General features: G+C 34.2%; 1 protein-coding gene and 1 pseudogene across 4 annotated transcripts in view; one reads left to right on the forward strand and one right to left on the reverse strand.

Annotated features, from left to right (window-relative positions):
- NAALADL2 (N-acetylated alpha-linked acidic dipeptidase like 2) overlaps positions 1 to 25440 on the forward strand; it is a 1364408-nt gene that overhangs the window by 54557 nt on the left and 1284411 nt on the right. Inside the window, exon 1 of one of the 4 annotated variants that reach the window (XM_058730534.1) lies at positions 4435 to 4504. The exons of the other annotated variants lie outside the window; for them this stretch is intronic. The gene's annotated coding sequence lies outside the window, so the exon portion shown is untranslated. Of the gene's footprint in view, positions 1 to 4434; positions 4505 to 25440 lie in introns of those variants that run through there. 4 annotated transcript variants of the gene reach the window in all.
- Positions 4334 to 9058, reverse strand: LOC131513136 (proto-oncogene serine/threonine-protein kinase mos-like; annotated as a pseudogene).

Below are 25440 nucleotides of genomic sequence, written 5' to 3' on the forward strand. Positions count from 1 at the left end.
GTTGATAAACATTTAAGATCTTCTAGTTTTTGGCTCTTATAAATAAAGCTACTATGGACATTCACATACAAGATTATATCTGGGCTTCTGCTTTTATTTCTCTTGGGGAAATATCTAGGAGTGGAATGGCTGGGCTATATGGTAGGTCTGTGTATAAGTTTTTAAGAAACTGCCAAACTGTTTTCCAAAGTAGTTGTATCATTTACATTCCAGTCAGCAATATATGAGATTTTCAGGTTCTCCTCAGTTTTGTTGCCACTTTCCATGGCCAGGCTTTCTAATTTTAGCCATTCTTAGAGAAGTATAATTGTATATCTTTGTGGTTTTAATGTTCATTTCTCTTATGACTAATGATGTTAAGTATCTTTTCATTTGCTTATTGTGATCCATTTATATTTCTTGATAATGTGTTTGTTTTAATCTTTGGCCAAATTTTCAATTAAGAGTTTATACATTTTAGATACAAATTCTTTATCATATAGGTGTCTTGCAAATATATTTTCCTAGTCTGTGGCTTGTCTTTTCATTCTTCTTAACGGTCTTTCGAATAGAAGTTTTTGATTTTGGTGAAATCCAATTTGTCATTTTGTTCTTTTATAGATTATGCTTTTTCAGTATCATACTAAGAAATCTTTGTCTACATCAGGCGCACAAGGTTTTCTTTTATGCATTATTCTAAATGTTTTAATTTTTTAGAATTTAAGTCTGTGATTCATTATGAGTAATTTTTATATAAGGATTAAGGCATGGATCAACTTTTTTTATTTTTCTTTTTTCTGTATAGTGATTTTCACTTGTTTCAGCATCAGTTGTTCAAAAGACTATTCTTTCTCCAGTGAATTGCCTTTTTTGCCTTTGTAAAAAAATCAGTTGTCCATATATATATATATATATATATATATATATATATGGCATATATATATATATGCCTCTTTTTGGAATATCTGTTTTGTTCCGTTGATCTATTTGCTTATCTCTGTCTGAGCCACTACTATGCTTTCTTGATTACTAGCTATATAATAAAATCTTTTAATCAAGTAGATAGTTCTACTTGATTAAAAGCCCTACAGTTTTGTTCTTCAAAGTTGTTTTGGTTATTCTAGGCCCTTTGCATTTCTACATGAGTTTTAGCATCAGCTTTCAATTTAATACAAAAATCCAGCTAGGATTTTGTTCTGGGATATGTTGAATCGTATCAATTTGGGGAGAATTGACATCTTCACATTGTTGTTTCTTTTGACCTATGGATAAGGCATGCCTCTCTGTGTACAGATGTCTTCTTTAAATTCTCTTAGCAATATTTTACAGTTTTTATTTCACAAGTCTTGTACATTTTGTCAGAGTTACTTATTTTGTCCTAAATATTTCATATTTTTTATATGTGTTAAGGGCATTTTTTTTCAAAATTTGAATTTATGATGATTCATTACTAGCTTATAGAAATACAGTTCTTTTTATATATTATATGTTGACCGTGGATCTTACTACCATGCTAAAACTCATTATTTCTAGTATTTGTTTTTTGTTGTAGATTCCACTGGATTATTTGTATAGATTATCATGTCCTATAAGATTATTTGCAAAGGCAGTTTTAGTTCTTCCTTTCCAATCTGAATGCCTTTTATTATTTTAATTAAATTTTTTTTTAAGCTTTATTTATTTTGAGAGAGAACATGACCAGGGGAGAGGCAGAGAGAGGGAGAGAGAGAATGTCTTAGGCTCCGTGCTGCCAGCATGGATCCCAATATGGGACTCGAACCCACAAACTGTGAGATCATGCCCTAAGCCAAAATCCAGAGTCAGAAGCTTAACTGACTGAGCTACCCAGGCACCCTATCCTTTTATTATTTTAGACTCCCCATTCCCCTCAACTCTCACACACACACACACACACACACACACTTACAACTGCTCTAGCTTGAATCTCCAGAGTGATGTTGTATATAAGTGGTGACAAACATCTTTATGTTTTTCTTGATCTTAGGAAAAGAGATTAAGTGTGATGTTAAATGGAGGATTTTTGGTCAATGCCCTTTATCAGGCTGAGAAAATTCTCTGTTATTCCAGATGTGCTAAAAATTTTTAGCATGAATGGATAAGGGATTTTGTTATATAATTTTTATGCATACATTAGAATGATCTTGTTTTTCTTTTTTCAGTCTGAAATATGGTGAACTATATTAATTACTGTTTGAATGTTAAGCCAACCTTGCATTTCTGGGGTAAATGAATAAACCCCACTCCATCATTTATATATTGTTGGTTTCCATTGGCCTAAATTTTGTTTTCAAGTTTTGCATTTTTTAAAGTGAGGCATATTGGTCTCAATTATCTTTTTCTTGCAACATAATTGTAGTAGGGTAATGATAGTTTTATAGAATGAATTGGGAAATATTCCTCCTCCTCAGTTTTCTGGACGATTTTGTTTGGTGTTGAGATTATCTCTTCCATAAATATTTAGGAAACTTTTCTGGTGAAGCTGTCTGGGTGTAGATTTTTACTTGTGGATAGGGTGTTAGCTACAGATACAATTTCTGTAAAAGGTACAGAGGTATAAATGGCTACCTGTTTCTTCTTGAGTGAGCTTTGACAGTTTGAAACCATTTTTTTCAGTTTTATCTAAGTTGTAGAATTTATTGGTGTAAAGTTTTTCATGATATTTTCTTAAGTAATAGCTGTAGCATTTGGAATGATGCCATATCTCTGATTCCTGAAAGTGAAAAATCTGTGTCTTCTCTCTTTTTTTACCCCCCGTCTGGCTATTTTTTCTTGATTATTTCAAAGAATCAGTTTATGGTTTAATTAAATTCTTCTATTATTTTCAGTTTCATTGATTTCTATTGTATTCTTTATTCTTTCATGTCTTTTACTTAGTTTAGTTTTAATTTTCTCTTCCTTTTTAAAGAAATTCTTACATTTTTAAAGATTACTCATGTAAGATGGATATTTTATGATCATGTTGAGTTTAATTAATTTTGGTTTAGTTTTATATTTTGTAAAGAATATACTGTGTCCCCTGGAACAGTGTAGAAGACTTTAATGCACGCTTAAGATCAGCATTTTCCTGGGCCACCTGGTGGCTTAGTTGGTTAAGTGTCCTACTTTGGCTCAGGTCATGATCTCGAGGTTCGTGAGTCCAAGTTCTGCATTGGGCTCTGGGCTGACAGCTCAGAGCCTGGAACCTGCTTCAGATTCTGTGTCTCCCTCCCCCACTAACACTCTGTCTCTCTCTCTCTCTCAAAAATTAATAAACTTCAAAAAAAATAAAGAAAGATCAGTGTTTTCCTCTCCATTCCTTTCCCATACCATCTTTTTTTTTAATTAAAAAAAATTTTTTAATGTTTATTTATTTTTGAGACAGAGAGAGACAGAGCATCAGCAGGGGAGGGGCAGAGAGAGAGGGAGACACAGAATCCGAAGAAGGCTCCAGGCTCTGAGCTGTCATCACAGAACCCGACGCGGGGCTCGAACCCATGAACCCCGTGAGATCATGACCTGAGCCAAAGTCGGATGCTTAACCGACTGAGCCACCCAGGCGCCCCTCCCATACCATCTTGAAAGCAGCCATCTGTTGATTGAAATACACTGATTTGTAAAGTATATATGCTGTTAATGTCAATTTATCATGCTTACGGAGCATTGAATTTATATTTATTATTTTTTGTTATAATGTAACAGTTTTAATTGATGTAAAATTTACATTCTGGCAATTCTTTTTCTTTCTTTTTTTTGAGTTTTAAATTTATTTTCTAAAAATCCCTCCTACAAATATTTTTCTTCTATATCCTCTTTAAAAATGAATAGATAATTATGGAAAGAGCCTAAATATCTATCCACTGATGAATGAATAAAGAAGATGTGCTGTATATATACAATGGAATATTGGTGATCAAACGATTGAAATCTTGCCATTTGCTGCAACGTGGATGGAACTAGAATGTCTTATGCTGAGTAAAATAAGTCAGAGAAGGACAAATATCCTATGATTTCACTCATTTGTGGAATTTAAGAAAGAAAGCAGATGAACATAGCTGAAGGGAAGTAAAAATAAGATAAAAACAGAGAGGGAGGCAAACGATAAGAAACTCTTAAATACAGAGAACAAACTGAGATTTGCTGGAGAAGTGTTGGATGGGGGGATAGGCTAAATTGGTGATGGGCGTAGGAAAACACTTGTTGGGATGAGCATTGGGTATTATAATGTAAGTGATGAATCACTAAATTCTGCTCCTGAAACCATTATTACACTATATGTTAACTAACTTGGATTTAAATAAAGTAAAAAAAAATGAATAGAAACAAAGCAATAGTTTATCTTGATATAGGTTTAAAATCAGCCAAATTTAGGTTTTAAAGAGTTAAAGTCAACCAGAAGTTCTGCACTTAGCAGCAGCAGATGATCTTGTCTTTTCCCAGAGATGGAGTCTGTGAAGACAGCTGCTGAGAGAAATGGATGAAGATAATAGGCCTCTATGGTGTAGAGCACATACTGATGCTCCCCTGAGTAAGGCATCTCTTTCGTGGTCATTTACTAGAGAATGATAGAAGAATAGGTGTCAACTTTGGGTGTTATGGTCTTTCAGGAGCTCTGGGGCTTGGTGGATGTATGTGTTCTCTAGATGGTAAGAAGTCTCTGGAAACACAGCGAATCTTCCAGCTTCTTGAAGCAACTAGTCACCAATTTTGCAGGCATCTTGCTCACTAATCAAAATGTTAGCAAGCCTCAGGGCCAAGTGCACAATACTTTACGAGTGACGGAAAAGCAGGCCATCAAACATCTAGGGAATCCTTATTTCCCTAGGTGTATGACAGTATATACTTTCCCAAATTTAATTGTTTTCTGGCACAGCAGTGAAGCCCCCTTTCTCTTTCTCAGGGCAGCTGATAGCACCATATATGACTTCGTGTAAAGTGACATTGCCACCAAACTCCACGATTATGGCATACAGACTATTAAAGCCCATGGGGCTGTGAGTGCTCACAGTCACAACCTGCATGATATTGTCATGACAGAGCCCTGCTATATGTGGCTCAGCCCAGAAAGATCCACTGGGATGCCATTCAGTGTGTTTTTAAACATTTTTTTTTTTGATACGTGTAGGAAGAAGAATCCCGGAAACAGAAAAACTAGTTAGAGAAGAAGAGAAACAAGGGATAATGTTACTCTAAAACCAGGAGATGGGGCGCCTGAGTGGCTCAGTCGGTTGAGCATCTGACTTTGGCTCCGGTCATGATCTCATGGTTCATGGGTTCGAGCCCTGCATCAGGCTCTGTGCTGACAGCTCGGAGCCTGATGCCTGCTTCCGATTCTGTGTCTCCCTGTCTCTCTGCCCCTCCCCTGCTCGCTCTCTCTCTCTCTCTCTCTCTCTCTCTCTCAAAAGTAAATAAACATTAAAAAAATTTAAACCAGGAGAGCACTTGAAGAGGGGAAATTGATGAGTAGTATCAAATATTGTAGGGAGCTCAAGTAAGAGAATGGAAACCTGGCCTTTAAACTTAGAAACTTGAAAGTCATTTAAATGATCTTAGTGAGAGTAATACCAATAGTGTGGTTGAAGTAGCAGCAAATTGCAAAAGGTTGAGAGATGCAAAAAGGGATATGGAGACAGGGAGTATACTTACAAAAGGGTACTTGGGAAGGGAAGAAGTAAGCATAAGTCAAAGGTAGGATTTTTATTATGCTGGGAGAAATGTGAACATATTTATATGTTGCTGAAGGAAGGATCTAGTTGAGAGGAAGTTGATGATGCAGCAAAGAGAAAAGATAATTGATAATATAAAGATCTTGAGTAACTGAGAGCGAATGGGATTTAAAGTACAGATGGAGGGACCAGCCTAAGGTAGAAGTTTCTTCCTTTAGGGCATGAGGAAAAGATGGCATGATTCTAGGTAAATATATCTCTGGGAAATGGAGAGTGAGAAAGATGCTTTTTGATAATACTCTGAGGAACTATTTGCTAAAGGAGAAGAGGTTTGGGATGAGATACAGTGCTGGAGAGAATAATGGACATTAGGGATAGTCACTGAGGGGAATGGAAAAGACGACCAACCAAAGGGGAGCTCAGTGGCCTGGAGAGCTCAGCTGGGGTGAGAGGCAGTGTATTTTTAGCATGGTGTCTGCATTAGTCTTCAGGAATCTGGGCACAGGAGCATAGAGGGCAAATGATAGGTCTGAGAAAGGCCTTTGTTAGCAGGGCTGGAGCAGAGGGAATGGATTTTTGATAAGAAATTTGTTGAAATGATGTGCCATAAAGTCTAGGTTGGATCAGAAGGTATTTAGACAGGGACATGGCAGAGCTGGGGTGGGGTGGGGAGTGGATGATGACCTCCAAGAAAGTAGAGGTGGTCAGAGCATCAGAAACTCCAGTGAGTTTCAAGATCAAAGGTATCAGTAGCAATGGAGTAAGATTTTTGGAATGATGAGGACTATAATCAGTGGGAAATTTAAGCTGTTTGAGGTGATGGTGGCCCAGGATGTGACCTTGGGAATGGGGTGACTGAAGAAGAGCACTGCTGCTGGAGTTGAAGGTCAGAGTTGAGAAGTCTCAGAAATATTTAGAGCTGTAACTTAAGAAATTAAAATTACTTTTTATATGAATTTTTCATTTTTCCAGAGCCATGAGGGTTTGCTTCTTCCCACAACTCAGCAAAAGTGGCAGTGGGATTACTTTGGTGAATATCTCTTGATAGTTAACTTTGGCCTGTTAGGTATTGTTTAATTAGCAATGTTGCTTTGCAGAAATGTTCATGTTTGTTCTCAGAAGGGTTGTTCTCAGTAGGTGAGACAAATAAATCCCAATATGCCACTTGGTCATGGTGTATGATTCTTTTAATATATTGTTGAATTTGTTCTGCTACATTTTGAAATTTTTGCATCTATGTTCATCAAGGATATTGGCCTAATTTCCTCTCTTCCCCCATCTCTTCCTCTCCCCTTCACTCCCCTCTCCTTCTTCCCCTCCCCTCTCCTCTTTTAACTTTCCTTCTTTCTTTTTTTGTGTCCTTGTCTGGTTTTGGTATCAGGATAATGCTGGCCTCATAAAATGAGTTTGGAGGCATTCCCTCCTCTTCATTGTTTTGGAGGAATTTGAGAAGGATAGGCATTAAATCTTCTTTGAATATTTGGTGGAATTCACCAGTGAAACCCTCTGGTCCTGGGCTTTTGTTTGTTGGAGCTTTTGATTATTGGTTCAGTCTCCTTACTAGAATTCAAAAATGTATTACAGCCCAACCAAGATAAAAGATATGCTATAGACTGTGCTTCAGCCCAAGAACGAGGCAGATATTTGATTAGGCCTTTTTTTTAACTTTTAAAAACAGGGTGGATTTAAATAAAATATGAGTAAATTATACTTGGCTCCTTTCCCTTTGCTCATTTTTTTTAAATTCCTGTTTTTGGCAAAGAATCTCCAAAAGATGTTCATACTTAGAAATTCATGCAGGATCGCTCAGTGGTGTACTCAAACAGATGTCAAAGACAGAGATAAGGAAATTTGGCTAAAGACAGACAACAGAGTATGGATGGTGTGATTATGGAGGCTGGCAAGCCCAAATCTGTAGTATGGGCCAGCAGGCTTGAAGCCCAGGAGAGCTAACGGTGCAGATACAGTCTGGAGGCAGTGTGCTGGAGAATTCCTTCTTGTTTGGGGAGGCTTATCTTTTTCCTATTCAGGTCTTAAGCTGAGTGGATGAGATCCATAGCAAAATCAGTGGCCAGAGCTTTTTTTAGAGTGACTTCTTTCAGGTCCCAATCCTTCAAGTTTCATGAGGGCAGCACGAGGACCTCTTCCTCACCCCTCTTCCCACACATGTGACACCTAGGAAGATGCTAGGTAGCATTTTGTCATGATTTGTTTGTACCATGTACCTTCAGTCTCTGAAATAGCTATTCTCACATAGTCTCCTGCCTCAGATCTTCTACAGTTTGAGTGTCTACCTCATCTATGCTGAACAATCTCAAACATAGAGGAATCCCTAAGTCAGTGATTCTAAAGTGTAGTCCATACAGCAACGTCAGCTTCACCTGTGACTTATTTGAAAGACAAAAATCTCTTTTTTATTTTTTTAACTGCTTAAGTTTTTTTCCTGCTATCCTACCTGAAATATTTCTCTTTTCTAAAATGCCATTATATTCATTTAGTAAATGCATTATGATAAGTAATTAAAAACTGATATAGCATTTTTGATACACATTATTTGTGGTCATTAAATTATCTCAAATCTTTTTTCTTAGCTCTATTTTTCATTAGTAAATCATTTTCATATCTATTATTAGTTATCACTGTGTATATATATTATATATTATATTATATTATATTATATTATACTATATTATATTATATTTTACTGTTTTGAATTAAAGAACCTGTTGATTGGGGAGAATAATCCTTTTTCCAACTTCACAGTAACATGTTATACTTTCTAAGTGTGTGCGCAAGTCTTAGGCACTCAAAATACTTGGTATAAGTAAAAATAATCTTGGTGTTTTTCATAGAAAACTTTGACAGCGCAGGAGGGGTGGGGGAGTCCATTCAAAAGCAAGGGAAAGTAAGGGAAAGTGAATGCCTAAACAGCTATGAGAGAAAAGTTTCTTGAGCTCTAATCATCTCTCTCTATGCTGTTTAATTCTGGTGTTACTTAAATTGAAGCACTCTTGTCCATTTCATAGATCTTCTTCGCCCTTGGTATTTCAGAGGCAGAGTATTATGACTTTTTTTTCTGTTAATACAGTCATTTTAGTATTGAACATGTCTGTGCATTATAAAGTGAGGGTTGCATCATACATATAGCTACACTCAAGAGAGAAGACTAAAGTCTAGAGAAATCTTTGGCTTTGGCTGAGATTTCCTAACTTTATTTCTATTTATTTCTATTAATGATTTCTGGCACAGTCTCATGAATAAAACAAGGCACTGGATGTTTTTCTTGGCTTTTCTTAAAAAAATATAAAGGTAAGGTAATAAGGAAATATTTAACATGCCTAGTCCGTCCAGTTTCTGAAAGTTGAAGACACAAGTTATAGGGCATGAGGCAGCGTTTCCTACCCCTCAGGCGGCATGTCTCAGTACTGTAATGGTACCAAAGATGTCTGCTGTATTTCTGCATCTACAAAAGGATTTTCCAGATGCTGTAAGTAGTCCTTGATATCAGTGTTCCTTAAGAAAGTCTAACTATAACTTAACTATTTATATTTTTGTTTATATTACCTCAGTCTATGATAAAAACAAAAGTTAGTAATAGGTAATACTTATTTTTGACGATTTGGCTCAGTTTACCTTATTGATAAGAAAGGTAATTGTTCAAACTACTTTTCCTTTAAAAATGCCTTTTTTGAATTTTAATTTAATAATTTGACTACTTAAAACAAAAAATGACCAACTGAGATTTTGCTTATTTCCCTTAATACTAGAAATGCTATTTTAAAAAGAATGCAATTTTGAACAAATAGAATTACCTTGAAGTGGTGAACATTTTATGGAATGTCTTGTAATACAAGAATAACAAAATGGATTGATTTTAAAAATTTAATAATTTTGCAAGAATAAAAATATGTCCAAGTTATGGCTAAGAATTTCCTTTTATTATTAAAATATAAAGTACTCCTATTGTAGTAGATCTTCTAATAAAATATATTCCATCCTTGTTTCTTATTACTTACTGCTAGGATGAATGATTGTATGCTATTTAGTCTTTCAATTTTCAGTATTTTCTGTGGAAGGGTCAAATCAGCAATTTTCACAATATAAATGATGAATCTTGACATTATTTTTCAAAAGTAGGAAATTTTAATAGGTTTCTCTGTAGCTTGTGCACCAAATGCTGCTACCTTAATGCATAGAAAATCTAGGCTAACTTTCTCTGTGTTACCAGCTTTTATAGAGGAACAAGCCAAACTACTCTACCTTTTGCTTGAAATGGGGCCTGCCCAGTAGGACAAGAGTAGACCTGATTCTAATCTTTGGAGCATTGTATTTGTCTCTCTAGAGCTTTAGAGAAAGAAAGGAAGGAACAGTCTCTTCCTTTGGTCCCTCTTCCTCCTGCTTTTTTTTCCCTTTTTTTCCACTTCAGAGGCTGATAGAAAAACAAATATCTTATTATTGACTATATGCTATTTGGTGGACTATTTGCTATTAATTAGTATTTATAACAAAAACATTTTATTAAACATGTCTATTAAAACGTGCAAAATTAATTAAGGAACTGTATTACATTTAAAATGTATCATCTTTGTTTTACCTTCATTATTTGTATTAAAATAACTTAATTATATTTCTTAAAACTTTAGCATGTACTGTGCATCATGCAGATTAATAAAGGTGTATGTTTGATATTATCATCTTACCAATCCTCTTTTTTATTATTATTATTTTTGTAATTTTTTTAACGTTTATTTTTATTTTTGAGACAGAGACAGACAGAGTATGAACGGAGGAGGGGCAGAGAGAGAGGGAGACACAGAATCAGAAGCAGGCTGCAGGCTCTGAGCCATCAGCCCAGAGCCCGACGCGGGGCTCGAACTCACGGACTGCGAGATCGTGACCTGAGCTGAAGTCGGACGCTTAACCGACTGAGCCACCCAGGCTCCCCCCAATCCTCCTTTTTAAAAATTTTAGATTGGAAACTTTACCTCTTTATCTCAATGAAATGGTTAATTTCATTTCTGTATATCATTTTGGAACTTCACTTAAAAACAAAATATTACTCTAAACTGTTGCTGTAAAAGCATTTGATCTGTTCAACGCTAAGATGCTGTAGTCACTCTAAGGAAGCCCTTTGCTATGCAGCTCTTCTGTCAATTTACATATTTTGCCAGTGGTTAGACAAAAAAAAGATAGCTAGCAGTCCCATTTATATGAAAATTATATTGTGAGGTAATTATAATGTCTGTGGTGAAATAGTGTTTAAATCAGTTTTCTTAGGGGAACAAAATATTTTATTCTACAATTAGATACAAGACCACAAATTCAAATGTTCTGGGTGACAGTAGCAGTTTAATATTTATTTGTTTGTTTGTTTATTTATTTATTTATTTATTTATTTATTTATTTATTTATTTTGGGGGGGTGTGCACAAGTTGGGGAGGGGCAGAGGGAGAGGAAGACAGAGAATCTTAAGCAGGTACCATGCCCAGGGTGGAGCTGCACTCAGGGCTTGATCTCATGATGGTGAGATAATGACCTGAGCTGAAATCAAGAGTCCAGTGCTTAACTGACTGAGCCACTCAGGCAGCCCTGATTTTCTTTTTAAGTAACATGGTGATGACACATAAAGATTTTCAGGAAGAAAGTAATGGTTGTCCTAGTAAATAGTTGTCCCTGGTTTGGTATTCTAGCTTGACACTACCCTGGGTGCAATTGGATACTAATGATCAAATCAAAATAAGTTAAGGGAATTAGTGACTCAAGTAGGCATTTCTCATTTTTTTTAATTTTTAAAAAATTTTTAATTTATTTTGAGAGAGAGAGAGAGCACAAGCTGGGGAGAGGCAGAGAGAAGGAGAGACAGAATCCCAAGCAGGCTTCGCGTCATCAGTATAGAGCCCGTTGCGGGCCTCGAACCCACAAACCACAAGATCATGACCTGAGCCAAGATCAAGAGTTGGACGCTCAACTGATTGTGCCACCCAGGCACCCCTACATTTCTTAGTTTTTTAAGACTGGAGGAGACTGGTCTCTAAGTCTCTATTCTAGCTACCCATTTAAATATTGTCTTCGGATTTAAGGGATATTGCCAAACTCAAATTTGTTCTCTGATTTACTATGTTCCTTATTATAGTATTCTTTATTTTTAAAATGAATATTCTGTCCTCTTTTGCTTGAGGGGATAACAACTTACCTATTTAGTGCCTATCATAAGATGGCTAGTGAATAGCATGCTGAAAGGAGATTCTGGAAGAATCTGGATATAAGTGGTCATCACCAGACCAGTGGTCTGTGGCAGTAGGCACTGTGACTGGTTTTATGGAGGTAAAGAAGGAGGAAGGATGCACCAAAAATAGATGCCACCTATCTAAAATTAGCTCCTAGTTCATTAATAGTAGTACAAGTTTATTTCCAATCTGTGTCACTGGACATCTCTGTATAAAGAAGTGTTTTCTGTTTTCATAGACATTTTCTTTAATCCCAGCAAATAAACTCTTGAAAGCATGGAGTTGTCAAAGAAGAATCAGCCTAAACCATCTCCACTAAGGAAATGTTTCCAAGTATATAAATTGGTCATAACATCAACTCTGTATACAGAAGGCAGCACTTTAAAAAATTTTTAAATATGGTGTAGGTCATACTGTTATCTTAACAATCTGATTACGTATCTTCAACTGATAAGTTGTCTCCAATAGAAATCCATTTTGTAGCCATATAATATTATGGAGTGAGGGGGGAAATCCCTTTGTAAAAATTCTCCACTACTATCTCCATAATCTCTACTTCACTGAGTTTCATCCAAGTGCGAAAATGAAAAATTATAACCTGCCAAGCATCAGTAGCAGAGTGAAATGAAAAAATTGCGAGTTAATAACAGTGATGCCTCAAAAAAATTTCCTGGCCAATTTAACATTGCTTCATCCAAGGTCACTTCCCAGAGCTGATTATTTTTAGTAATTTGCAGATGAGACCATTCTACCTTGGTCATGGTTAGTGAAGATCAAGAAAATGCCAGAGAAGGTTTAAGACTCAAGGTTATCTATCTTTCTCAAATAAGATGCAAACCACAGTTCCACTTTATTTTCTTAAGACCTAGCAGAAAATAATTTTCAAAGAAAAGAAACTTAAAGCCAGTAAGATCTTTTATTGGAGATATAAAGCCACAAAGTGAAACACTAGGGATAAGGGCAGCAGAAAGACTATTTAGTAGATCCTTAGGTAGCATTTCATGTGGGAAAGAAATCCTCAAGATATTTTTCTAGAATTTTTAGTCTGACACTTAAAAAAAAAACAGTAAAACTTGCTGTAGATTGTACTTGGTGTAAACACTGATTATGATGACTATCTACACATTGTTTTTAAGCTTTTAGAAAATGTCAAGATTTACTTTTTCTTGTCCAGTTTGAAATTTGAAATTACATTGTAAATAATCCTTTAAACAGTCTTATTTTTACACATAAATAATTCAGATAATATAGACAAATACACAAAATAAAAAAAAGCTTTCCTTTAATTTTGCTAATCACAGATAACTTGTATTGATCTTTTAGTATAACTTTCCATACCTGTGTATCTCTGTGTGTATGTGTATGTATAGGTAGGTAAAAAGAGAGACAGATGAGTAGAAAGATAGTTTTTTTTTAATGAGTCTTCATGCAAAATATATTCATATTTTATCTAACCCCTTGCCATGGATACATATTTTTTTAATTTTATTTTTTAGAGAGAGAGAGAGAGACAGAGACAGAGACAGAGTATGAGTGGGGGAGGGGCAGAGGGAGAGGGAGACACCGAATCTGAAGCAGGCTCCAGGCTCTGAGCTGTCAGCACAGACCTGGATGTGGGGCTTGAACCCACGAATCGCCAGATCATGACCTGAGCTAAAGTCTGACACTTAACAGATTGAGACACCCAGGTACCCGCCATGGATATTTTTCTATGTCAATAATTATTGGTTACATTCTCATTTTCAGTGGCTTCAGACTGTGTTTGTAGCATCTGATATTTATGAACATTTAGGATGGTTTTCCACCATATAAACAGTTCTGAGCTAAACACAACTCTTTATATACCAGATTATAAAGTAAATTTTAAAACTTAAAAATGATGAAGATTTAGACATTTGATACTTACTGCAAAATGCTCTCCAGAAAGATGTAAACATGTATTTCCACTAGCACTACATTCTTACAACAAGGGTATTCTTTATTTAGGCAGGTGAACTTTGATATTTCAACATTGGATTTATTCATTAGTCATATATTTTCAAATATTTAGTAGCCATTGCATTGTCTTTTGTGAATTTCTTGTTCATGTCTTGCTTTTTACCCCTATTAGTATAATCTTTTTCTTATTGCTATTTAATACCAACTCTATATTTTTAAAGGATATTAGTCTTTTGTCTCACCAATTAAAAATTTTTTTCTAGGGGCGCCTGGGTGGCGCAGTCGGTTAAGCGTCCGACTTCAGCCAGGTCACGATCTCGCGGTCCGTGAGTTCGAGCCCCGCGTCAGGCTCTGGGCTGATGGCTCGGAGCCTGGAGCCTGTTTCCGATTCTGTGTCTCCCTCTCTCTCTGCCCCTCCCCCGTTCATGCTCTGTCTCTCTCTGTCCCAAAAATAAATAAAAAACGTTGAAAAAAAAAATTAAAAAAAAAAAAAATTTTTTTTTCTATATTGTCAATTCTAATTTCATTTGTATTTCCCCCAACAGTTGTTAATCTTTTCCTTATAGTTTCTGGCCATGAAGCCATGCTTACAAAAGCTTGTCCTACATGAAGTTATATGACTAATTATTTAACATTTTCCTCTGTTACTTTTTTATGTTTAATGTTTAATCTGTAAAGAATTTATTCTGAGGTATGATTTAAGACAAGAGTCTAGCTTATTTTATTTCTAAATGGCTAGGTTAGTGACACACTACCACTTGATGACTAGTCCAGCCTTCCTCATTGATTTGGAATGCCTCAGTTATCATGATAGATGTTTTTCAACTGTGGTCTGAGGAGCTTCAGGCATTCCATGATGTGCTCTCATGGAATGTTGTTTATGATCTGGAAACTAAGTAACTGGTTTTCTCTTCTTAACCTTCTTTAGATCTTCATTGAAATATCTGTGAATTTTTTGACTAATTTTTTCCATATTTTAATGCAGTTTCTGCATTTTTTATTGAGGCATAATTGACATATAATAATATATTAATTTCAGATGTACAATATAATGATTTCATTTGTAAATATTGCAAAATCACCACAATAAGTCTAGTTAACATCTATTACCATATGTAGTTACAAATGTGAAGTTTCTTCTTAATTTTTGAAAATCAGCTTTATTGAAGTACAATAAGTATACATATTGTATGATATATACATTCAGTAAAGTTGTATACCCCACAAGTACATTTAGGATAGAGAAAGTTTCCATCACCTAAACAAACCTCCATTGTGCCATTGCAGTTGATCCTTTTTCTTTACTGCTAGACTCTGGCAACTATTGATCTGCTTTCTACCCATAGCTTAGATTTTTCTAAGAGTTCATATTAATTAAACAATACAGCAAGTAGTCTTTTATGTCTGGATTTTTTTCACTCAACATAATACTTCTGTGATTCATCCATGTTGTTTGTGCTCAAGTAGTTTATTCCTTTTTTAATCATGAGTAGTATTCAGTTACATAGATATACCACAATGGGTTTATCCACTTATGTATGGATATCTGGGTATCATAGGTATAGCTGATTTTTGGCTGTCATGTATGTAGTTACTATGAACAGTCTTATACAGGTCTGTGTATGGACCTATGTTTTATTTCTCTAGAGTAAATACCTAAGAGTGGGATTACTGGGTTGAATGATAAGTGTGTATGTAATTTTACAAGAAACTTTGTTAAGAAACTGCCAATGATTTTCTTAGGTGCCTGTACCATTTTGCATTTGCACCAGCAATATATGAGAATTGTAATTGTTTTACATGCTTCCCAGCACTTAGTAAGATCAGTCTTTTTATTTTGCCTTTCTACTGGGTGAATAGTGGTATCTCACTCATTGTGGTTTTAATTTGCATTTCCTTAATGGCTAATGTTCTTTGCATTTCCATGGAAATTATAGAAGAGTTACTTCTACCAAAAAACCTGCTCAAATTTTAATTTTGATTTTGTTGAATAAATTTGGGGACAGTTGACATTGAACAATATTGAGTCATTCAGTTTATGAACAAGTTTTGTATTTTTGTTAATTTGAATATTTAACTTATTTCAATGAAGTTTTACAAGTTAGACAAAATTAAAAAAATCATCCCTAGGTATTTCATGATTTGATGTTATGTTATTTGAACATATTAAAATTAAAATTTCTACTTTTATATTGAAATTTTTTATTAAAATTAAATTTCTTGTTAAAATTTAAATTTCTAATATTTATATCTAGTATATTTTGTACAGTTGGTTTCTGTACATTTGACTTTATTCTGTGTATTTGGTAAGTCATTTTTTAGTTATAATAGCTTTGCATATATTTCCTCAGAATTTTCTGCATGAACAGTTTTTTTCTGAAAAAAGTTTTTCTTCTTTTTTTTCAAGTTGTATGCCTGTATTTCTTCTTTTTGCTTTATTTTACTAGCCTAGATATTCAGTACAATATTGATATATATATGGTAAATGACAACATTACTTTTTGTTCTTGATCTTAAACGGAAAACATTTAGTGTTTTTAGTATTTCACCATATAAGAATGATGTTAACTGTGGGATTTTCAGAGATGCCATATTAGTCTGCTTGGGTTGCCATAATAAAATACCACAGGCTGGGTGGCTTAAACAGCAGAAATGTGTTTTGTCGTAGTTCTGGAGGACAGGAGTCCAAAATCAGTATTGTTAGAGTTGGTTTCTGGTGAGGGCTCTCTTCCTGGCTTGTGGATGGCTGCTTTCTTGCTGTGTCCTCACTTGGCCTCTTGTCTGTCCAAAAGGAGAGACAGAGGCAGAGGCAGAGTGTGAGAGATGGGAAGGACAGATTGGGAGAGAGAGACAGAGAAATTTGTAACTAGTCCTATTGAATTAGGGCTCCACTCATGACTTTATTTAAACTTAATTTCATTAAAGGTCCTGTTTCTGAATATAATCATATTGCGGGTTAGAGCTTTAACAAATGAATTTGGGGTGAACACAATTCAGACTGTAACACATATCCTGTTTCAGATTAAAAGGTTCCCTTCTGTTTATAATTAGCTTAAAATATCATGAATAGATGCCGAATTTTGTGAAATATTTTTTGGCATCTATTGAGATGATCATATGTTTTTTTCCTTTTTAAAAAATATTTTAGTATGGGAAATCACATTATTTTTTGGAATGTTAAACCCATCTTGCATCTACTTGGTCACATTTCATATGCCTTTTATATGCCTTTCATGTATTATTTTTTAAGTGCAATATATGTTTATTATATGCATTTAATCTATATATTATATATTTTAAATATCAGAGAACTAAATTTGCTAAAATTTTGGTAGGAATTTATTTTCATGTGTGTGATCATAAAAGACATTGATCTGTAGTTTCTTACAGTTTTGTTTGGTTTTGGATCAGGCTAATGTTGGCTTTATCATGTGAGTTGGGAGATGTTCCCTCCTCTTCCACTTTATGGAATAGCTTATGTAGAGTTGATACTATTTTTTACTTAAATATTCGGTAGAATTCCCAGTGATGCTATCTTGGCCTGAAATTTTCTTTTGGAAAGGTTTTTAAACTTGAGTTTAATTCTTTTCTTTGATAAGGGCTATTTGGGGAATCTATTTCATGCTGAGTCATATCTTCCAAGGAATTTTTTTTCACCAAGTTATAAAATTGTCCATAATATTATTTTCTAATGGTTTTGTCTGTAATCTGAGTAATGTCCTCTCTTTCATTCCTGATATTGGTAATTTGTTGTCATTTCTCTTTTTCCTTGATTAATCTGTTTGGAATTTTATCAATTTTATTGATTCTTTCAAATAACTAGTTTTTGGTTTCACTGATTTTCCTGTATTATTTGTCTGTCTTCTATTTCATAGATATTTGCTTTTACCTTTATTATTTTCTTCCTTCTGTCTATTTTGTGCTTAATTTCCTTGTTTATTCTTTTTAGTTTTTTAAGGTAGAAACTTAAGGAAAATGATTTAACAATTTCCTTCTTTTCTAACATAAGCATTTAATGCTACAAATTTCTTTCTATGCACTGTTTTAGTTGCATCTGCAAGTTATGATATGGGGTGTTTTTGTTTTCTTTGTATATATATAAAAACATATATAAATTACATTATATATAACTTATATATAATATATTTATATTATATAATTTATATAATTATATAAATATAATTAATATACATTAATTTATATTATATGTATAATTTAAAATTTAAGTTTAATTTTATTTATTTATTTTGAGAGAGAGAAAATCCCAAGCAAGCTCTACACTGTCAGCACAGAGCCTGATGCAGGGCTTGATCTCCTGAACTGTGAGGTTATGACCTGAGCCAAAATCAAGAGTCAGATGCTTAACTGACTGAGCTACCCAGGTGCCCCATCAATTGATATATTTCTTAATGTATTATGTTTTTTTTCCCTTTTGACCCATGTGTTATTTACAAGAATATTGTTGTTAGATTAGTATTGGAATCTAATATTGTGGAGTTTCCAGATACATTTTTGTTACTGATTTCTCATTTAATTCCATCGTGGTATCATACATTGTATAGTTGCAATCTTTTTAATTTATTGAATTTGTCTTATGACCTAGAGTATTGTTCATTGTGGTGATTGTTCAACGTGCACATGAAATAAAAATGTTCTACAGATGTTAATTAGATCAAGGCAATTGATAATATTTTTCAAGTCTTCTATATACTTACTTTTTCTGTACTTGTTATACCAATGATTGAGAAAGACATGTTCAGATATCTTACTGTAAATGCTATTTTTGTATTTCTCTTTACATTCCACCAGTTTTTACTTCATGTTTTTAAAAGATATTTTATTAAATGAATAAACCTTTAGGAATATTATGTCCTCTTGGTAAATTGACTCCTTTAACACTATGTAATTATCCTTTTCATCCTGATATTATCCATTGCTTTTAGATCTTCTTTTCTGGTGTTGATGCAGCCATTCTAGTTTTCTTTTAAATAGTGTTTCCAGATTGTTTCTTCCTCCATTTTTAAATTTTAATCTGTGTGTCATCATACTTACAGTAATTTTTATTGGTAGCTAGTATATAGTTTTTATTCAATCTCTACCGTTTAATTAGATTTTTCAAACCATTTATAGTCTTAAGTTATTATTCCTATGTTTGGGTTTAAATCAACTCTCTCTCTCTTTTTTTTAATCAACTGTCTTGATATTTGTTTTCTATTTCTCTTATCTGTTCTTTGTTACTTTTCCCCCTTCCCTTTTTTTAGATAAAATGAATGTAATTTATGATTCCATTTTGTATTCACTGTTTTTTCCCATCTGTACCTTTTTATTTGTTTACTGGTTACCCCAAAGTCTGCATTATTTCTAACTTTTCAGTTCACCAACAAATATTATGCTGTCTCATGTAAATGTAAGAGTAATAAAAAATACACTGTTTATTTCCCCATACATTCTTGTTTTCTTGCTTTTATAATTTTACCTCTCTGTATGTTAAAGAACTTACAATAATTCACTATTATTTTTCTTATATGATTATCTTTCAAAATGATTAAAATGGGGGGTGCCTGGGTGGCTCAGTCAGTTAATCATCTGACTCTTGATTTCAGCTCAGATCGTGATCTTATGGTCATTGGATCAAGCTCCGTGTTGGGCTTTGTGCTGACAGCATGGAGCCTGCTTGGGATTCTCTCTCTGCCCTTGCCCTGCTTGTGTGCTCTCTCTCTGTGTCTCTCCCTCTCTGAAAATAAATAGTGAATAAATATTTATTTAAAAATTATTAAAGTGGGAAACAGTATGCTCTGTATTTACCCATGTATTTACCATTTTCATTACTCTTCATCTTTTGCATAGATGAAAATTTCCATTTATATCATTTTACTTCTACCTGAAGACTTCTTTTTGTGGTTCTTATGGGCTGGCAAAGAATTCTCTCAATTTTTTGTCTGAAAAAATATTTCTTCACTTTAATTACTGAAAAATGTTTTTGTTGAGTGTAGGTTTCTGAATTGATGGTTTTATTTTTATTTTTTTTATTTTTTTTTTTAAATTTTTTTTTTCAACATTTTTTATTTATTTTTGGGACAGAGAGAGACAGAGCATGAACGGGGGAGGGGCAGAGAGAGAGGGAGACACAGAATCGGAAACAGGCTCCAGGCTCCGAGCCATCAGCCCAAGAGCCTGACGCGGGGCTCGAACTCACGGACCGTGAGATCGTGACCTGGCTGAAGTCGGACGCTTAACCGACTGCGCCACCCAGGCGCCCCTTGATGGTTTTATTTTTGTGTTGTTTTTTTATTTCAGTGTTTTGAAGCATTCTCCATTGTCTTTTGTTTCTCAGTTTCTGATGAGAAATTGGATATAATTCTCATCTTTATTCTTTTGGAGTTAAGGATGTCTTTTTCCCCCCTCTGTATGCTTTCACTAAGGCAAGACTTTCTAGAGTTTCCTCTGGATGTCCCTCAGTATTTTTTGATGTCTCTCCTAAGTGGTGGAAATCTTTTTCCCAAATACTGTGAACTCTGCTAATTGTTCATTCTACTGTTTTCCAGTGAGTCTTTTCCCGGCCTCCAGTGATTTCTCCTCACATAGGCCAAATCAGTAGCCACCTAACTCCTGAAATGGACCTCCATGCAGATTTTTAGAGCTGTCTCTGTGCAGTGTCTGTATCCTTGGTATTCTTTCCTACAAATTCAGCTGCCTTATCTTCCCAAACTTCTGTCTATTTCCTTAACATAGTGAGACATCCAAGGTCTATTTGTCCTCTTCCTTCCATGATACTTCTTGGATACTGCCTCCAAGTAACAAACTGGGGCAATCATAAGACTCATCTTTCTTGTTTCCCTTCTCTTAGAAGTAACAGTCCAATGTTACTGTTGTTTAATGTCTGAAAACAGTGTTTTCATATATTTATTTTGGTTTTCTTGTTTAAAGTGGAAGTAGTAAGTCTGGTTTCTGTTACTTCATCTTTATTGAAGTTGAAGCCTAGAATTTCTTTTTAAAAAAAAAAATTTTTTTTTTTAAACGTTTATTTATTTTTGGGACAGAGAGAGACAGAGCATGAACGGGGGAGGGGCAGAGAGAGAGGGAGACACAGAATCGGAAGCAGGCTCCAGGCTCTGAGCCATCAGCCCAGAGCCCGATGTGGGGCTCGAACTCATGGACCGTAAGATCGTGACCCGAGCTGAAGTCGGATGCTCAACCGACTGAGCCACCCAGGCGCCCCTAGAATTTCTTTTGAACAAGACATACAATGTCAAAAGATAAGCTTGAATTCCAGTGATATGTTGATATTGTATATAAGTCCATCTGTTTCTGGATTATTCATTCTGTTACAGATTTATTTATTTATTTGTCACCAATGTCACACCAACTTAATTATTTTATATATTTTTAAATGAATCTGTTCTTCAGTTATAGTTAGTTTTAAAATTATTTAATTAGCATGTTTCTAACTTCATTTAATTTCTGATGTTTCTTAGAATATATCTTTTTTTTATATATTGGTAAGATTATCTGGAGCCCCATATCTTGTCCTGTGAAGTCCAAAATCCCTTGCAGAGGTAGAGTAAAAGAAGTGTTTCATATTGTCACTATTGTTTTTATGAGCTCCTGCTTTTATTGAATAGATTCGTTTTAAAGATCCTCTTGTCATTTTGTACTTCCTCAGTTTACTCCCTATTGTGTTGACCCAGATGTGAGACTCAACTTCATTACAGAGTCCATTCACAAAAGGCATATGAGGTTACATTTTATTAAGTGTTTGGGTTTGGAAGGCCAGGATTGTGATGTCATAATACACACAATTTCACATAAAATATGAGACATCCCTGTTTTTAAAAGTCCGTCTGTTACCTCAACATCAGAATTTTATTTTACCTGTTTTCAACCCTGTGCCCTGTCTTTGCCTAATTTTTAGTCTTGCTAATGTCTCTTTTTCTCTTTCTCTGCTTCTCAGCTCTTGGCTCTCTCCCTGCCCATATTTAAGTTTTGATCACTTCTAGTGCAAAAAGGTCAAGCTGTCTTTTTGGTTTTACTGGAAGGTACTAGACACTTTGGTTGCTTTACCTAAAGTGAATCATCAATTATTGTTTTCTAAATTCTGGTGCCCACTGTTGCGGTAATGAATTTTTCATCTCACTGAATTTATAAAATGATGCAATTTATTTCTATTTTAATTTTTTAAAATTGAAGATGTATATTATTCCTAGGAGATTTGATGGCTGTGGTGGCACTCTAGATGCTCCCGCCTTAATCATAGTCTTGTATAAGTTTCATAAGAAAATAATTAATTATGTGAAGACCCATATTAAAGTTATCTACAATACATAAAAATATATGCATACATATATATGTATGTATGTGTGTATATATATATAAAGTTTCTAATTCAAGACATATAGTATGAAATACATATATTCATTTATGCCCATGGGTTTAATTGAGGATTATCTACATTTTTACTTGTTTCACTATTAATAGAATTAATTAGTTACTAAGTAGTTATTTAATAATCTGTTTTAGGGAAACGAAAATGAGTTGTATGCATGGATAGATTAAATTATTTATATATTATTCATTGATCCTCTTTCAAATTTAGGGCTCTTTTTTCATAAGTGATTATGTTAGATATCATCTTATTTCTTATTGTTTCTTCAAAAATACATAAATATTCTTATTTTTTTAATTGACCATATTACATTTTATTATCAATTCCTGAACAGAATAAATATAATTTGGAAAATAACAGTACTGCTTTTTTACTCAGTAATGTTACTATTTTATTGATTTTTGTTCCCCAAAGAATTATTTGTATGTCATCATTTTTAAAATGCTACACTAGGTGCCATCAGGCTAATCAGAAGAAAGAGTGGTGTGATACCTACATTCAAGAATGTTAGTATCTAGTTGAGGTCATAAAATAGTCACCTGTGAAATTTCTTATAAAGAATGTTTTCAAATGAATTCAAACTCAGTATTCTAAAGAGATTTCAGAAATGAAGCAGATAAGGAAATCAACAAAATGCAAAGGCATTCTATTGAATGAGAGAAGATATTTCCAAATGCTATATGCAATAAGGGGTTAATATCCAAAATATATAAAGAACTTAACACTAAAAAACCCCCAAACAATCCAATTAAAAATGGGTAGAAGACCTGAATAGACACTTTTCCAAAGTAGAAATACAGATGGCAACAGACACATAAAAGATTCTCAACATCACTAATCATCAAGTAATGCAAATCAAAACCACAATGAGATATCATCTTATACCTGTCAGAATGGCTACAGTAAAAAAAATGTAAAAACACACGGGAAATAACATGTTAGCAAGGATGGGGAGAAAAAGGAATCTTCATGCACTGTTGGTGGGAAAAAAATTGGTATAGCCAGTGTGGAAAACATTATGATGATTCTAAAAACATTAAAAATGTCAATACCATATGATCCAGTAGTTCCACTACTGGATATTTACCTAAAGAAACAAAAACACTAATTTGAAAAGATACATGCACCCCTATGTTTGTTGCAGCAGCATGATTTACAACAGTCAAGGTATGGACAGTCAACCTAACTTTCCACTGATAGATAAACAAAGAAGATGTACACGTGCGTGCACACACACACACACACACACACACACACACACACAGACATGAGTATTACGCAGCCATAAAAAGGATAAGAATTGTGCTATTTGCAAGAGCATGATGGACCTAGAGGGTATTATGCTAAGTGAAATAAGTGAGACTGAGAAAGACCAATATTATATAATTCCACTCATGTAGAATCTATCAAACCAGCAAAAAGCAGAACAAACCTATAAATACAGAGAACAAACTGATGTTTGCCTGAGGTAGGGGTATAGGGTGATGAACAAAATGGGTAAAGGGGAAGGAGAGATAGAGGCTTCCAGTTATGGAATGAATAAGTCACAGGAATGAAAAGCACAGCATAGGGAATATAGTCAATGTTACTGTAATGCTGTCCTATTGTGAAAGATGGTAGCTACACTTGTGGTGAACACAACATAATGTATAGAGAAGTTGAATCACTACATTGTGCACCTAAAACTTATTAACATTGTGTGTCAACTGTACTCAAATAAAAACATTAACAAAAGAGGGCAGGTTGATCCAAGTATGTCTTTTGCTACCAAAATACCATAGGACATTTATTATTGGTTTCATACTAATCTACAATACTGACAAAAAGATACTTTGGTGATCATGCTCTCTGTACTGTCTCCCTTTGTTTTCTGTTAGTGGAGCTTTGTAAATGTTACATTCCAGGAACAAGTACCTCTAAAATATCGACTTCACTCCACCCTGCCCCACCCCATGCTTCTTGTCAGTATTCAGATAGCAATCTTAGTTATAAGCAATTATTATATTTTAAAAATAATGTGTTTTCAGATATCAGTTATGCATCTGCTCATTTGCTCCACTGCTGTATATATGAAAGGGAATATTACCTACCCTGAGATGCTTATATTTTCTTCCTGGGGAGAAAGGAAATTACTACTTTGACATCAGGACACAGTAGCTCACCTTCTGTTTGCAGACACTTCAGTCTTACTTGGTAATTCGACTTTACTAACCAAGAGTTTTTGAAAGGGCCCATCAAGCCTTTATGAAATGACTGGAACAAACAGCTCATTTCTCATAGTTGCCCTAGGAAAACCACTTCATCGAATATAATCTTTAGAACTCATTTGGATTAATTTGAAAGGCTTCCTATGAAGTTATTACTGAACACAGATGATTAAAATTGATCTGTATACTGTCGTCTAATAAAAGTGGTTTGTTTTTATATTACCTTTGTTTTAAATCATGAGTATGTATAGTTTGTGAACAACTCCTATGATACACAATTCTGTTATTGCTAAATTTCTACTAATTTTTCACTTGATGAAAGAAATTATGAAAAGCGTGTTTTTATGCTTAATGGGAAGGAATTTCAAACTTAAGTCATTTTTATAAGTGTTATACACAGAAAAAATAGTAACTTTTTTTGAAATTTGAAAAAAATCACAAAATTTGAAAATAGAAAAAAAATCAAGTAATGAATGAATTTGAAACCCTAATATTTGACAGTAGTATTACAGTTTCTAAATTATTCCTTAGGTTTTTTAACAGTATATTTAAAAAGTATTAGCTAAGAATTAATTGTGAAAAGCTCCCTTGCTATAGTTACTTTTAAAATTAATTTTAACTGTTTATTTTTGAGAGAGTGTGTGCATAGGGCAGGGGCAGAGAGAGAGGGGAACAGAGGATCTCAAGCAGGCTCTGTGCTGACAGCAGAGAAGCTGATGGGCTTGAACCCCCTAATTGTGAGATCATGACCTGAGTTGAAGTCAGACACAACCGACTGAGCCACCCAGGCACACAAAAATTATTTTTGAAATCAATGTGATTTTCCTATAGTAAAATACATATATTTTCAGTGTTGATTGTAATGTGAAGTTGTTTTCAACTTGAAGATTCTTGTTTTTTGTTTGTTTTCTATATTATTAGAGAAAATGAACAAATTTTCACATTCCAATTAAGACTTGGATTTTTGTTTTTGGGGGGGAGTTGTTGCTATTTACCTATCATCTACCGATTATTTAATATTACATAAGGGACTGCTCATTTAT

The sequence above is a fragment of the Neofelis nebulosa genome, chromosome 5 (assembly GCF_028018385.1).
Source record: "Neofelis nebulosa isolate mNeoNeb1 chromosome 5, mNeoNeb1.pri, whole genome shotgun sequence".
NCBI classification, from domain to species: Eukaryota; Metazoa; Chordata; class Mammalia; order Carnivora; family Felidae; genus Neofelis; species Neofelis nebulosa.